General features: G+C 35.4%; 1 protein-coding gene across 10 annotated transcripts in view; it reads left to right on the top strand.

Moving 5' to 3' along the window:
* ADAMTS3 (ADAM metallopeptidase with thrombospondin type 1 motif 3) overlaps positions 1-15,602 on the top strand; it is a 292,251-nt gene that overhangs the window by 151,752 nt on the left and 124,897 nt on the right. The gene's annotated exons all lie outside the window — the stretch shown is intronic.

The raw sequence follows: 15,602 nt of genomic DNA on the forward strand, positions 1-15,602 counted from the left end.
GGATTAATTCAAGATTTTGTTTTAGGAAACATATGAGGTCTTTCTTAATTAGTTATATAGGAAGAGGAATAAAATTCATAAGCTAAGACTTACTTGGAATGAAATGCGTTTGACAACCATGGTCTCTATACATTTCTCTACCAGCAAGTCATCAGTAGGAGTTTTGATCATAAGCAAGCCATTTCTGACCCTGTAGGATTTCATCAGTAGGGCCCACGTAAATATTCTGCCCTATTTCATTATTTGTCACGGTAATTGGCTAACTGCATTTCTTGATTTGGCAGTTTAGTTCCTTGAAACTCCATTCATTTGAATTCAAGTGTTGCAGGACCTGAACTATGCAATGAAAAGAGAGAGCCAAATGTACAAAAAGTGAAGTAAAACTGATCGAGTTTTATGATGGGGTAGATGTTGGAGGCGGGGGAGAGAGGGAGAGAATTTTTAAGGAGGAGTCAGAATTCTAATTTAGATGACTAGAGAATTATCTTTCCAGAATTCAGGTATATAAATGAGAAACAGAAATAGGCTTGATAAAGGAGGATGATAAATTGGTACAATTTGAGTAGATTAAGTTAGATGATCTTTTGGAACACCGAGTGAATTAAAAAATGCATGGTGTTATTTTCATAATCATGTCCCAGACGCAATGTATGAATGGCCTTCTAAGCATTTCTTGTGGTGGGGATGAGTGGAGATTAGCTTGAGAGTCAGGTAACAGTGATTGGCTCATCGATGGTTAGTATATGTCTTCTTGCCTTCCACTTTCTCCTTCTTAGCTGTATCACTTGAGAATCTGAAGGTATACACTGCACAGAATTTAGAGCCTAGGAAAGATATTTGCTGTAGATAATGAGGACTTTGTGTCTTCAGAAAACAAAACTAAACCTAGAAACAAAAAAAATTATGCTTCTCCCACATTCAAGAGCCCTAAATTATTCCACTTGACCAAATGAAAATATCTATTTCTGTTCCCCAACTCCTAAGAATATTCAGCTGAGTTTCCAACAAAAGTCACAGTTTTGAAACTGTTAAGATGCTGTATCATCTGGAATAATTCAACAACAACAAAAACAATCCCATATTTAGAGGATTCTCCTTCCTTGACTCTTAATAAAAAAATTGTACTGTTTTTGCAATGTGAAAACATATGAAGAGTTGTTTAAAAATATATTGAGCTAGGTAGTAAAGTAAAAAATGCAGTGCTCTGCTTTAGAATTACTCTTTAAAGAATAAAATCTAAAGCAGTTTTACATTTGGCAATGTAAATAATGGTCTCTTCTAGTGCAGAAGTGGCAAATATTCATAACACATAGCAACTGCCAGTTTCTAGCAGATGAATAGCATCCTTTTTATTAAACAAAAAACATAAACTTGGCATCCTTATGATAAAGAAATTTGTCTGCTTTGTCATGGTGGGCATGTTTAATTTGCTTCTTTTTCAGATTTAGGAGTATGAAAATCACATTTTGAACTCCTTTAATTTGGACAAAATTATGTTACATTTGAAATTCTAATTGGTAACAATATACTTGATAAAAATTAAAGGGTCATAAATTTCACCTCTACTATTAAATCAATCATTTGCCTAAACTCATAAGAAAATAAAATACACCCCTGCCTATATCTTTTTTTTATTGCATTTTGGGTTTTGGGGTACATGTGAAGAACATGCAAGACTGTTGCATAGGTGCACACATGGCAGTGTGATTTGCTGCCTATCTCTTAAGAATGTTTACTTTATCATCATTAAGGAGTTTGCTTTAGACAGTCTATTTTTTGGGGGAAGGTGGCCTGAACTTGTATGACATCATTCAGCATTTTACATTTTTAATTTAATCCCTAGGCTCTATGCTTCTCCCCTCAAATTACTCACTATTCATTCACCAGAAGCTTTGTGTTAAAGTAATTTTTGTAATTACATCCTACCAGTGGGAAACAAGAAATAGTAAGCCTTTATCTCCCAGCTTCCTTTCAGGATTTTCATTTTCCTGCATGAACCCAAGTGCTTATGTTGCTGGTGTGGTTGTCATGGTGCTGTGAAGGCGTGTTTTTGTCCCAGGTGGGAAACATGTAGAAGTCAGAAATTATTTGGGAGTTGCTGCTGGTTGCCAGGGAATGAAATGATGAAATAAGAACTAGAAAAATGAGAAGATTATTTATTTTATTGCTCCTATGAACTTGTAGGCTCAGAGCCCTTCCTTGAATCTGCAGACATGTCAATAGATACTCTAATCTGCTGTATTTGGAAGTTCTCCTGACCCCGATCAAAGAGAATCATTGGTGGGCTTTGTAACCCACACAAAAGTTGAACAATAGAAATTAATTTTAGGAGATTTTTTTAAATAAATGAGGTATGGAACATAATATTACTAAATTACCTAAAATATGTCAAGTAGCAATCATTATTTTGGGTAGGTGTTAGATTACATTTTTTATACCTGTGTTATCTTAATTAGCAGCCAATCATTTGTCAATACTAATCATATTTATGGAATCTATTGTCTGGTTGGTTTTGTATGCTTCATAATTGGGGTATTTATAACAATTATTGAAAATGAGGGCAATGTGAAGATTGAATTATTACATAAAATAGGAAGCAGAGTGAAGTTTAAAGAGCTTTCAGATGTGAAACAATAAAGATAATACTTCTATTTTCTTTCAATAAATTGATTTACTGAGTTTCTTCTGTCTTTGTATGAATAGATCCAATGAAAAGAGCTTCTTTGGGAGATATATAGACCAGGATTAAAGTGTTAAAAATGTAACTCTGTATTTTTTTTTCAATAAAGAATTGAAGATGAAAAGACACAAAATGTGTTGAGACTTCAGAGCTCACGATTACTATTTAAAGTTCTTGATCTTGCATTAATGGAGAAAGAAAATTGGGAGGTGTTAGGTAGGTTTGACTGAAGTGAAATTGAAGGCAGTAAACATACACCAGGGTGGAAAGCCAGTTCAGATAATTTGGGCCAGATCTTGATTCTTAAATCAAATAATTGCTGATTCAGACAAAGCTGTGTCAATTAGTCATTCATGAGGAAGCAGTTCATACCAAGAAAAAAATTTGCTAGTATTTAAAATGGACTTGTTCTTTTTAAATGTAAAATATACTCTATTATCAAAATTTAGTGTTTGCTTTCTCACATGTCAACTGCTTTTGCTTAGTGGGGGATAGACCCTTTTTAAAAAAATTTTTAAGTACATTTCGACTCTGCTTGTGCCAAGTGTGCCTCCTTAACCATATTTTAAAGCCTGTACTTCCTTTTTTTTTTCCAGGTACAATGACTTATAAACATTCATGTTAGTAAGTGGGAAGCATCTATATTAGGAATCCAGACATTTCCAATAATCTTGTGTTTCATCATTTTTATTTATAACTCAGTCATCAATATATTTTTAAAAGATAATTTTCTATAAATTAGATGTCATTTATTTTTCTGTCATTGTTTTATTTTCCTTGCTGGATCATCATGCATTAACTTTAAACATAATATTTATTTATGAGAATCAATACTATCCACTCCTGAACACGTTGATTTGGGATTTTGCAAATTGTGTGTGTGTGTGTGTGTGTGTGTGTGTGTGCGCGCACGCGCGTCTCTGTGGAAGATTCAGTTATGTTATGTTCACTCCTCTCTGTCTTCAGGGTATTTTCTTCTAAGTCTTCCTACTGGAAATCTTTCTGATATATGGGGTAAGGGTTGTAAAACAAAAGCTCCTTTAATGCATAATTATGTAACAGTAGCTGAATACTTGCTTTGGTTCTTTCTAGATACCAGAAATTTTACTCTATTTTTCAGCTGTAATCTGCCTGGCCTAAATATTTAAATATAAAAATTCTCAGTGGAATTATTTTGGTTTGGAACTATATGCTGGAAGTATTTTTTTTAGGAATGATTGGAGCTATTTCCCTGAGTAAGACTGTATAGAGGTTGTTGTAAACAGCCGATTATATACAGCATATTCCTGTCACTTTCAGCACCTTACTACGTACCTGAAAAAAAAGTGTTTTACAAGTCTGAATGAAGTATTTGTTCAAAAGAATTGTTTTTCCATCTTTCAGAACTACTGTAACCACTTACATGCTCCTACACTAACTTGTTCAGTGCTTTTGACCTGAGCTATTTTTTGAGAGCTCTGACTGATAACATCAAACATCTTAAGCCTTTGTGTACCTTCTTTCTTAAAGGACTACCTTTAGTTCTAAGTATTTTTCACCCATGTCCTGTGGAAGGCCTTGGTTCTCTCTAGTGTGCTTTACAAATTACTGTGTATTCTTTGTCATGTCTCTGGGGCACTAAAACATTTTGCTTCCTAATTCCAGTCCTTTGTATCAGCACTTTGGCAGGCTTCCTTCTTATGTTTTTAAGTTCTGTCAGGTTTTATCCCTTGTGCCCCAGGAATAAAAGCCATGTCTAAGCGTAAAGGTCCATGTCTCACCAAATGGTGAAACAAATGATAAAAGCAGACTTTGATTATCCCCTGTTCTATGATACTTGTACTCATACTGTGTCACTAATGGAAATTAGGATATTACAACCACTTTTTAAGTTCTTGATTCCTAACTTCTGGATGATGTAAAGGGAAAGCCAATATGGGAATTTGTGCAGATATACATTTTCTTTCCTAATTTCATAAGCCTTGTCTTGGCTTCTGGGTCTCATGGGCAGCCCTAGTGCACATCACTGCTATATGTAGTAAATGGAACTTTCTAATTTTGTTTAAAGAAAGTGTTAATCAGGCTGGGATATGTTGTTTTTGTCTCCTTCAATATCTCTTTCTTTTTGATGACCTGACATTTGGAAAATCAGTAGAAGCATTTGTGTGGTTCACCTAAGGTTGCTATCATCTAAGTTCTGCTGATATCATTTCCTCACTCACCAGCACCCTCCTTCTTATGTATGTGAAAGCAAGCTTCTAAATTGCTGCCAGCTCAGACTTATACATATTACTAATGGCATCTCTGAAATATATTGGGACAATTTTTATAGATTTTCAATTTGAAACATAGAAATTAGGCAAAATTATTGTAACAATCACCCAGATTCTTATTGTGCAATAAAAACCCTACCTTCTTTGGATTTGTCCTTTTTCCTGATTATGTAGCCCTCATTATATTGAGACTGAGGACCTCAATACTGCACAGCCCACTTACAGTGTACATAAAAGCATCATTCATTCCCATTTCTTTATTTCATGACCTAATGACAACTACACTAAAGCAACTAACTCAGATAGTTTGAATTAACTTCAAATTTTATATTTCAAATAGGGATTAAGTGAATGGGAAGCCAAGAATTTGCTATAAGTAGTAGGAACTACAAAATGAACAGTCATTTTATTGATGAAGTGATTGCATTGTGGTGCTCTTTACACATGTTCAAGGATAAGACAAAGAGAAAAGGAAAAAATAGTTCGGCTCTCTTACAATGTTGATTGCCTCATGTCTATGAAAATTTTTGTATAAAATTATCCTATGTTAACTGTAGTATGGGCTCCTTTGGCTGGCCAGTAGGCACTGCTGGGCTGGCTGTCTTTTCTGCCTGGTTTCTGCTAGGCCTGTTGGTATTTACTGCCAGCTTGACTAGAGTCTGCTCTCATTAGTACAGCAAACCACCCTGAGTTCTGGCTAGGCCTGCTATTTGTCCAGCCCATATAATGCAGTCACTCACAGCTTCTGGTGTGGGACCACATCCACACTGATTCGGCAGCCCTCTCTCACAGGCTCCCCAGGAGACTCAGACATTGCTGTTCTTGTTGCACAGGAATTGAGGGGAGTCACAGCTTCCTAGGTCTGTGAAAAGAGTGATGTCCTGGCAGCCCATAAAGTGTTCTTCCAGAATCCCCAAAACAGAGCAGTAGAAAAGGCTTTGGCTCTTACAGTTCCTTGATGATTTGTATATTTTAGCCTCTTTAATCCAAATTAAAGAACCCCTCTCTAGTCTTTGAATCTGTATGTAAAAATCCTGTCTTTTAATCCTGTATGCTTAATCCTATCTCTCCCCTTCTGAGACTTGGCCTTGAAGGGAACTGGAAAGAAATGACAACCACTGTCTTTCCAGTTTTGTTTATTTCCCTCATCCAGAGGCAGCCTAAGACCAAAAGAGCTGGGCTTGTATTTTTCTTCCTCTAATTATATGCTTTTTTTCACTAATCCAGACTCATGACTAAGACTTTTGATAATCAGGACTTTCTCTACACAAGAGGAAAACAAAAACAAAAACAAAAAAAGTTGGTGATATGGTCTCCAGGCCTACTATTAATGTACTGTGTGAGAACTAGGAGTATTCAGAAAATTCTTTCTCTCTTCATACAACCTAGCTTACAAATCTGTTTTTTATAAATATTACTTGAATCCAGGAGCTGATTATTGAGTCTCTTTTTATATGTTTTTACATTGTGCTAAGAATGCTTAACATAAGATCTACCCGGAACAATTTTTAAGTATACAGTACAGTACAATGTTGCACAGCATGTTCCTAGGACTTCATTATCTTTCATAACTGAAACTTTTTACTTATTGAACAGCAATTTCTCATTTTCCCCTCCTGCTAGTCTCTGGCAATTTTATTCTCCGATTCTATGTGTTTGACTATTTTATGTGCCTAATATAAGTGGAATCATGTAGTATTATTCCATACATGACTGTCTTATTTCACTTAGCATAACAACATCAAGTTTCATCCCTGTTTTCATATCTGTCAGGATTTCCTTTTTTTTAAAAGGATGAATAATATTTCATGTATGTATATACCACATTTTCTTTATTCATCCATCAGTGAACATTTAGGTTGTTTTCACATCTTGGGTATTGTGAATAATGCTGAAGTGAACACCAGGGTGCAAATATTTCTTCAAGGTCCTGATTTCAATTATTTTGAATATATGCCCTGAAGTGAGATTTCTGGATCATATGGTAGTTATATTTTTTAATATTCTGAGTAGCCTCAAAATACTCTATTTTCTCTAGGAGCTGCAGTATTTGCATTCCCGCCAACAGTGTACATGCATCCCCTTTTCTCTGTATCTCCTCAATACTATCTTCTCACAGCCATTCTAACAGGTGTTATGTAATATCTCACTTCTGTTTTGATTGTCATTTCCCAAATGAGTGATGCTGAGTATCATTTTATATGTCTATTGGCCTGTTTGACATTTCCTTTGAAGAATTGTCTATTCAAGTCCTTCACCCATTCTTTGAGTTATTTTGTGTTTTTGTATTTGTTTTGTTTTTGTGTGGGGGTCTGTGTTTTGTTGTTTGTTTTGCTACTCAGTTGAAGGAGTTCCTCAGATCTTTTGGATATTATTCGCATGTCAGATATATGGCTGGCAGGTATTTTCTTCCATTTCCTATGTTGCCTTTTCACCCTGTTCATTTTCCCCTTTGCTGTGTAGAAGCTTTTAGTTTGATGTAGTCCCACTTGTCCATTTTTTCTTTTGTTGCCTGCGCTTTTGGGGTCATAACTAAGAAATCATTGTGAAGATCAATATCATGAATATTTTTTTGGCTTTCTCCTAGGAGTTTTATAGTTCGAAGTTCTTACATTTAAGTCGTCAATCCATCTGGGGTTGATTTTTGCATATGGTGTAAGATGAGGGTTCAGTTTCATTCTTTGGCATGTGGGTATTAACTTTTCTCAATACCATTCATTGAGGAGACTTTCCTTTCCCTATTGTGTATTTTTGGGGAGGACCAGTTGACCATATATGCATGGGTTTATTTCTGGCCTGTCTGTTCTGTTCCGTTAGTCTGTTTTCATGCCAGTACATATTGATTTGGTTATGGTTGCTTAGACCTAGATTTCAAAGTCTCATAGTGTGATGCTTCCAGCTTTGTTCTTTGTTGTCAAGATTATTTTGGCTACAGAGGGTCCTTTGTGGTTTCATAGGAATTTTATAGTTGGTTTTTTCTATGCCAATAAAAAATGCCACTGGAATCTTCATAGGAATTGCTTAGAATCTGTAGATCACACTGGGTATTTTGAGCAGTATGGACATTTTAACAGTAAGTTTTCCAATGAATGAACATGGGATGTCTTTCTATTTATTTGTTTCTTTTTTATTCTTGATGCAAGAATTGTAGTGTGTAATATTCTCCATCCCTTCCCGTTTTTCTTCATCGACACAAAGCCTCCCAGCCATTTCTTAGGGATGATTATTAAGTAGTTTATCTATGCACCAAGGCAGGCAGGAATAATTATATTTTCCATATCCCTATTGTACAAGTTCCAATATTTATGTGGTCAACATTGTTGTAGCTTCAAATTGTTACAGTTGTAGAAACCGTGTGTGTTCAAGGGTTAAAAGGACTCGTATTAGAAGCTTTTTATTTTTTTAACGTTTTTTTATCTTTAAGTTGGGATGAGGAATGATAAACTATCAAATGTAAAATAGCAAAAAATAGGGATAAGAATAAAATTAATGTTAAAAAAAATAATTCTTTTCCTGCGTAACTCAAGCACGCTTTACTACATAATTTTTCACTTATAACATCACACATACAATTTTGACATCGTGAGAAACTAGGAGAACCTTGGAATTTTCAGTTTTCTGATGTATGTATATCCAAATTTGGGATCTTAATACTACTTGACTCTTATTTTTTTCTATCTAATATCTGCAGATATTGAATTTTATCCCAAATTCCACAGTGTTATGTGTGAGCAAAAAAGGAATCAGATTTTCTTCATCAGAAACATTATATTTTATTTTTTATATTATTAAAGCTACTTATGGTTATCTATGCACATCAGAGTGTACATAATATTAACGTAGTCACCATGAAGCCATATACTTACTTTTGCAGATATATCTAACTTTTTATCCAGAGATAGAAAAGTGACAGAGGTACCATGTCCAGGCCTCCTTCAGTACAAATAGGGAGATCATCTGTTTTAGTCTTCTTCAATTCTTGGCAATAACAAAGGAAAAATTAAGAGCAAACATGATGGCAGTTTCTTACCTCAGGTACCCAGTTCAATGACTAAAGCTTAAAGAACAGTTTTACTGCGATATACAGCAGAGAAACTAATAAACTAGCGAGGATGGGAAACCGTAAGTGCCCAGTGTTTAGTCCTTTGGGAATACCCCCTCATATTTCTAGGTATAGGGACTAAAATATAAGACCTAGATGTAAGCAAGTATTCCAGAAAATGTGTTTTGATTAATGTAAGAACACTTTGTATTGAGATGGGATCCGGCACATTTTCTGTTCAACCTCCTTTCGACCCCTCCCACCCCACCTGCCAGACCTTAAAGGACATTCCTATAAAAGATGTTTTACAGCTAAAGGAAGATAATTCAACTGTGTTACATTTCTTAGAGTAAACTTAGCCAAGGCTATTCTGGAAAAACAGATTCAGACATTTGAATCTGATCTTTTCAGTTAGTTTTGAGATTAGATATTCAATCTAGGTCTTTATGATACTAAAGCAATAATCTAAGCATGACCTTTTTTGTTACAAGACTACCTAACATATATGTCTTTAATAATCTTTATTATTTCCTATATTACAGAAAGGAAAAAAGAGCTAACATATTTCAGATAATCCATAAGAAAACTAAAATATTTATCAGGGATGGACTGGGTGTTTATATTGTTGCCTTCAAAAACCACAAATACAATATTAAATTACAAATGATAAACTTTAGATGAAAATCTAGGTTATTCTTGATGCAAAGTACATTATTACTATCATTTATTTATCAAATGCTCAAAAAATGCTCTTTTATCAAATAGTGTAGCATACTTCAGTAAAGATTGGTTAACAAAAATACAATTAAAACCAAATCATTATGCAATTAGCATTATAGTGAGCGATCCAGAAAATATAGGTTGTGTGGCTTTAGAAATATTAGTGAAGGCTCTAGTATATTAGGGATTTCATGTGAATATTAAAAGATGCTTGGGTTTTGAATCAAGACACAATGACTAGGAGAAAGGAGGCCATTCCTGAGGAAAGAAGACAAAGTTTAGGCAGAGAACTAATGGTGATAGTATGGGGAAAATGTTATTATCAATAACTCTTAATAACTGAAAGTAAAAAAGGCACATAGTGACATAATATTACCTTGATGCTGTTTTCATAATAACTAATTCAACCATATCGATTCAGTGTCTTAGCTATTATTGTTCTGGTGATTCTTTCTTTCTTTCTTTCTTTCTTTCTTTCTTTCTTTCTTTCTTTCTTTCTTTCTTTCTTTCTTCTTTCTTTCTTCTTTCTTTCTTTCTTCTTTTTTTTTTAGTAGACTTCATCCCAAGGGATTAACATTAAATAGTTTTGTAACCTTGGTCAAGTTACTTAACCTATCAATGCTTGAGATTCCTCATCTACAAGCAGATAAAATAATGCTTACTTCTGTCTCTGAGGCTGGAGTGTAGTCGCGTGATCTGGGCTCACTGCAACCTCTGCCTCCTGCATTCAAGCAAGTGTTTTTGCCTCAGCCTCCCAAGTAGCTGGGATTACAGGCACTCACCACCACACCCAGCTAATTTTTGTATTTTTATTAGAGACAGTGTTTCACTGTGTTGGCCAGGCTGGTATTGCACTCCTGACCTGCCTGCCTTGGTCTCTCAAAGTTCTGGGATTACAGGCATGAGCCCCCATGCCAGTATCACTTATTGCTCAACCCTGGCATCATTCAGATGCTCTGTCTCATGTTTATACTCCCAGCTTTTAAGGAACTATTGTCCAATAACATTTAATGTGATGATGTCAGTATTCTAAATTAGTGCTGTCCAGTATGGTAGCCACTGGTCATATGTAGCTATTGAGATGTGACTAGTGTCATATCTTTTAATTTCACTTGATTTTAATTCATTCAAATTTATATTGTTGAATAATGGTCCCTGTATTGGACAGTACGAGTCTAGGATCTGCACCATTTCACATATATATATGTGTGTGTGTGTGTATGCATGTGTGTGTATCAAGATGATATATATCTTCTTGACAGTTTTCTAAGTTCCTCCAGAAAACTTATTTTATTTGAGTGTTCCAAGAATTATATAAAATAGGTGGTATTACCCCAAGTTTTCATTTTTGTTTAACATTGCTTACTCAGGGTCTAGCACAGTGCCTAGTACAGGGTAGATCTTCAATAAATATTGATTGAACAAATGACTGATGAGTGATTCTAATACTCAGAAATGTTAAGTACCTTGCTGAGAAATATATATATATATATATATATGTATATATATATATATATAAAACTAAATATATATATATAAAAAACTAAAATTCTGCATGTCTCATCTCATCTATAAATCTAAAATTCTGCATGTCTCAAGATGCTGTTAATGATATGGTGCCCTACATAAGATGGGCAGTCAAGTTCACAATTTATCTCCTATTTTCCTCTCCCCTTTTCCTGTCTTACCACAGCCAAAAGTATAGTTGATATACTTTGTGTGTGTGTGTGTGTGTGTGTGTGTGTGTGTGTGTCTGTGTATGTGTGTGTGATGGAATCTCACCTTGTCACCCAGGCTGGAGTGCAGTGGCATGATCTCAGCTCACTGTAACCTCTGCCTCCAGGTTCAAGTGATTCTCCTGCCTCAGCTTCCAATCTGGGATTACAAGTGTCTGTCATAATAGCTGGCTAATTTTTTGTATTTTTGGTAGGGACGGGGTTTCACCATGTTGGCCAGGCTGGTCTTGAACTCCTGACCTCACGTGATCCTCCTGCCTTGGCCTCCCAAAGTGCTAGGATTACAGCGTAAGCCACTGTGCCCATCCAATATAATTTTCTTATATTTGTCTCAGGTAAGAACGGTTAATGCCAGATTATGAAGAACCTTGTTTTACAAGTTTAAAAAAATATATTCACAGAAGTTGTATACTGTAATATGTATTTTAGAAAGATCTGTCTTTCATTCACGCAGAATTCAGAATACACTCAAGGAGTATAGAGAGGGGTGAGAGAGTGGGGGCAGGGTAAACAGCTTGGGGTGTTTTCCCCTGGAGGGCTGTAGTAATTGAGGTGAGAGGTGACAGGGCATGCAATGCGTCAACTCTAATGTGAAAACGAAGGACTGGATTTGGCTGGATTCCTGGATTAAAACTCCAGCCCATTTTAAGAATCAGGGCAGACATTTTTATGGGGCTGCTTTGACATCAGACTGTTCGTGATCATTATGACCATTTCATTTTTAACTTTAGAAATCTTAAAATAAAGGCACAAAAGCATTCCTTAAGCTCTCCCCTGACTCCTACCCAATTTCTGAGTGTAAGATTAGGAATGGAGCAAAAATAAGGGTTCTTTGTTTTATATATACATAACTTAGTACTTTTGTAAATCCAGAAAGCATATTTAAAATTTGTTTAAGTCACTAAAGCATAGTTGTGAATATCCCAACATGAGGTGGCTTAAAGGTAATGTCATGTGTCCATCTTTATGGAAGGAAAAGAGAGCCCCTGATGCAGGCTCTGAAGTAGTATCCGATGTAGTTAGCCAGGCTTCCTCATCAACTCCCCTGCTTGTTGTTCTTTCTGTAAATTTAGTCATACTCCCTACTGTATCTGCAGTATCTTCTTGTCACCTCTGCCTAGTGTTCATTATCCAGCTTGGGTGTCATCATTTCTTATTTGTCTGAAAGGGTTTTTTTTTTTTCCTGATATTTTATAGTTCTTATAAGTTATGTTTATTTTCATACTTTGTCATATATGGTATTATGTTACTTCAAATGTTTTTATTTCTTAATTCATTGAAATCTGTTTTTAGCTCCTCCTATCTGATTTACTTGCAAAATAAATAACAAAATCTTTGATGAGAAAACCATGCTGATACATTGCTATTTCCTCACCTTACTTCTCTGTAAGATCCTACACTGGGACCTGTCACTTAACTTGGCTAATACTGAGCTTGTTTCTAACCCTCCACCAGTTCCTGGACTACTCCCTCTTATCCTTTCCTCTTATATCCCAGTTTTAGTAAATGGCGCCAACATCCATCCAGTTAACTCCTCCGATTTTCACATCCCTTATCCAGTTGGTAAGCAATACCCACAAATTTTACATCCAGATAGCTCTCAAGAAAACCGCTCAGGCTCTGTTGCTTCCACTTTTGTTCAGAGCCTAATAATTTTGGTTTCAAATACTGCAGCAGCTTCCTGAACTGTTTTCCTACTTCTAAACCCATCTCCCTCTATTCCATTTTGAGATAGAAGGCTACCAAATGTTGTGGATCATATGTGCACACACATACCCCCCCATACAAATATACTACTATCATTTATACATTATGGAACATGCATCCTATGTATTATAGAACTTTCATAGAGATATAAATTATAAAGACTGTAATAAAAACAACTATAGAATTTCTTTTTCTCCATGTTCCAGTAAATGTTTGTGTATGTTTGCAATCTCTGCTTTGGAGATTGCTGCTTTTGATTAAAGATGCAGTCATCCTTGTAAACTGAAATACATATGTCATTGTTTAAACTAGAAATTTTTAGCGGCTCCCAACTCCCTATTGGATAAAATATAACTTTTTTATATTTGTCCTCCATTGGCTGGTACTTCCATAGTTTGTATATTTTATCTCATTTTTCATAAGTGACTCCCACTCCCCAATAAACACTCATTATTTTGGCTCTACTGAACTTTGAATTACCTAAACACATATTTTTTCACCCTTTTTCTCCTTATACATGCTAGACTGCACATATGTATATATGAGATGAGTATGTACACATTTGAGTTGTTTTCAAAATCTTTAAAATTGATGGAAATAATTGCCTTTAAACGATTTCATATTCTTTACATAATCAAATTTGCTTTTGCCATATGTGCGGCTGGGCACAGTAGCTCATGCCTGTAATCTCAGCACTTTGGTAGGCCAAGGCAGGTAGATCATCTAAGGTCAGGAGTTCGAGACCAGCCTGACCAACATGATAAAATCCCATCTCTACTTAAAATACAAAAAATTAGCCAGGTGTGGTGGTGCATGCCTGTAATCACAGCTACTGTGGAGGCTGAGGCAGGAAATAGCTTAAACCCAGGAGGCAGAGACTGCAGTGAGCCGAGATCATGCCACTGCACTCTAGCCTGGGCAACAAGAGTGAAACTCCACCTCAAAAAAAAAAAAAAGCCACATGTGCATCTATGTGAAGATTAAAAGGGTGAGAAATTGATTTTATTTATGTCAAAGCGTATGTTGCCTACCAAACTACTGGACATTTAGTATCAGAATATTAATTGAATAATATGTCTAATTTTAAAAGTGTAATTTTGGTTTACTTTCAAGTATATGTATAAACTATTTTACTGTACTAGTATTTACTAGTTAAGTTTTAGAAGAGATTTCTTTTGAGTAATGCAGAAAAAAAAAGAAACATATATCACCGCTCCCAATGGGTAGGATACTTCTATATTTGAAAGGGTAGGAAATGTACGCTGCAGAAATGGCAATGTTGTGGGTGAAGAGATCTTCATTATATCAACCAACAGTGGTCTTCAGAAGCAGTGACATCATTGTTGCTTGACTGACTTCAGAATTCATGCAAGAGACAGAGGCCCATGAACTTAGACGGCTTCTTTGTCAGACATGGTGTAGAAAGGAAGACATAAAGAGCTTCCTGTTGAGTCATGGCGGGCTTTGCAACTCCTTTCTTGGTCCTTTGTGAAAGCACATGACTGGACTTGTAGAAGATTAACCCCCTTAACATGTCTGTAAAAATTTAAACAGATGCAAAGCAGCACCATCACTTTTTTTTTTTCCTCTGTGTTGTGAATTCAGTATTCTGGTGGGCAGTGAATTATGTTGAATCCCCTCAGAGAGGCCAGGGCAGTCAATGGGGACTGTGAATGGGTCCCTCTGAAGGGCTCAGTTATGGGTTTTTTTTGGGCTTTCACTGTTCTTTATAGCATTATTCCTCTGAAAGAGCTCCCTCTTAAGAGTGGGGTCAGTCTAGAGACCTTTATAGTGCTTGAAGTAATCCACCCTTTAATCTGTTCCTTCCTGTGGGAAAATCTGTGTGGATAAAGAAAAGAGTGAGCTGGTATTTACATTCAGATATAGACTGTTTAGACTGTTTACTTTTAATTTTCTACTGCCCTTTGCATGAATACAGCTTGTTTTCAAATTTCGTTTCTTCATAAAACAAATTCCAGAAATTCAGTACATGGTTTGTGCTGATAATTTAATCTACTTGTAGATGCTGAAGAGTTGTTGTTCTTAACTTTCTTTCTGACCTTGGGTTATCAGTTCATTAATCCAGCAGACATTACATGTATTTAAAAGTAAGTATATACCATCTTATTATTATAATGATATAAATGATTTCTACATCTTTTTCATTTTGCTGGTTGTGACTTTACTAAAATATTCTGCATATGGAAAGGATTATGTATGTTATCATTAGATGTCAAAATATTAATGTTTGAGGGTAGCAAGATTTAGCTCTTGATTTTTAATGACAAAACGGTTAACAGTGATAGCACAGATACTGATTTCCTTTGCGAATGGGATAGTAATTGGGAGGTAGGATGCTAAGGGAAGACTTTTGTTCATTTTTTATTGCATAAATTTTAAAATTCAATTATGTATTCATTTATTACTTACATATTGGAAAAAATTAAAAAAACGAGGAAATTTAT

This window comes from Callithrix jacchus, chromosome 3, assembly GCF_049354715.1.
Source record: "Callithrix jacchus isolate 240 chromosome 3, calJac240_pri, whole genome shotgun sequence".
Classification (NCBI taxonomy): domain Eukaryota; kingdom Metazoa; phylum Chordata; class Mammalia; order Primates; family Cebidae; genus Callithrix; species Callithrix jacchus.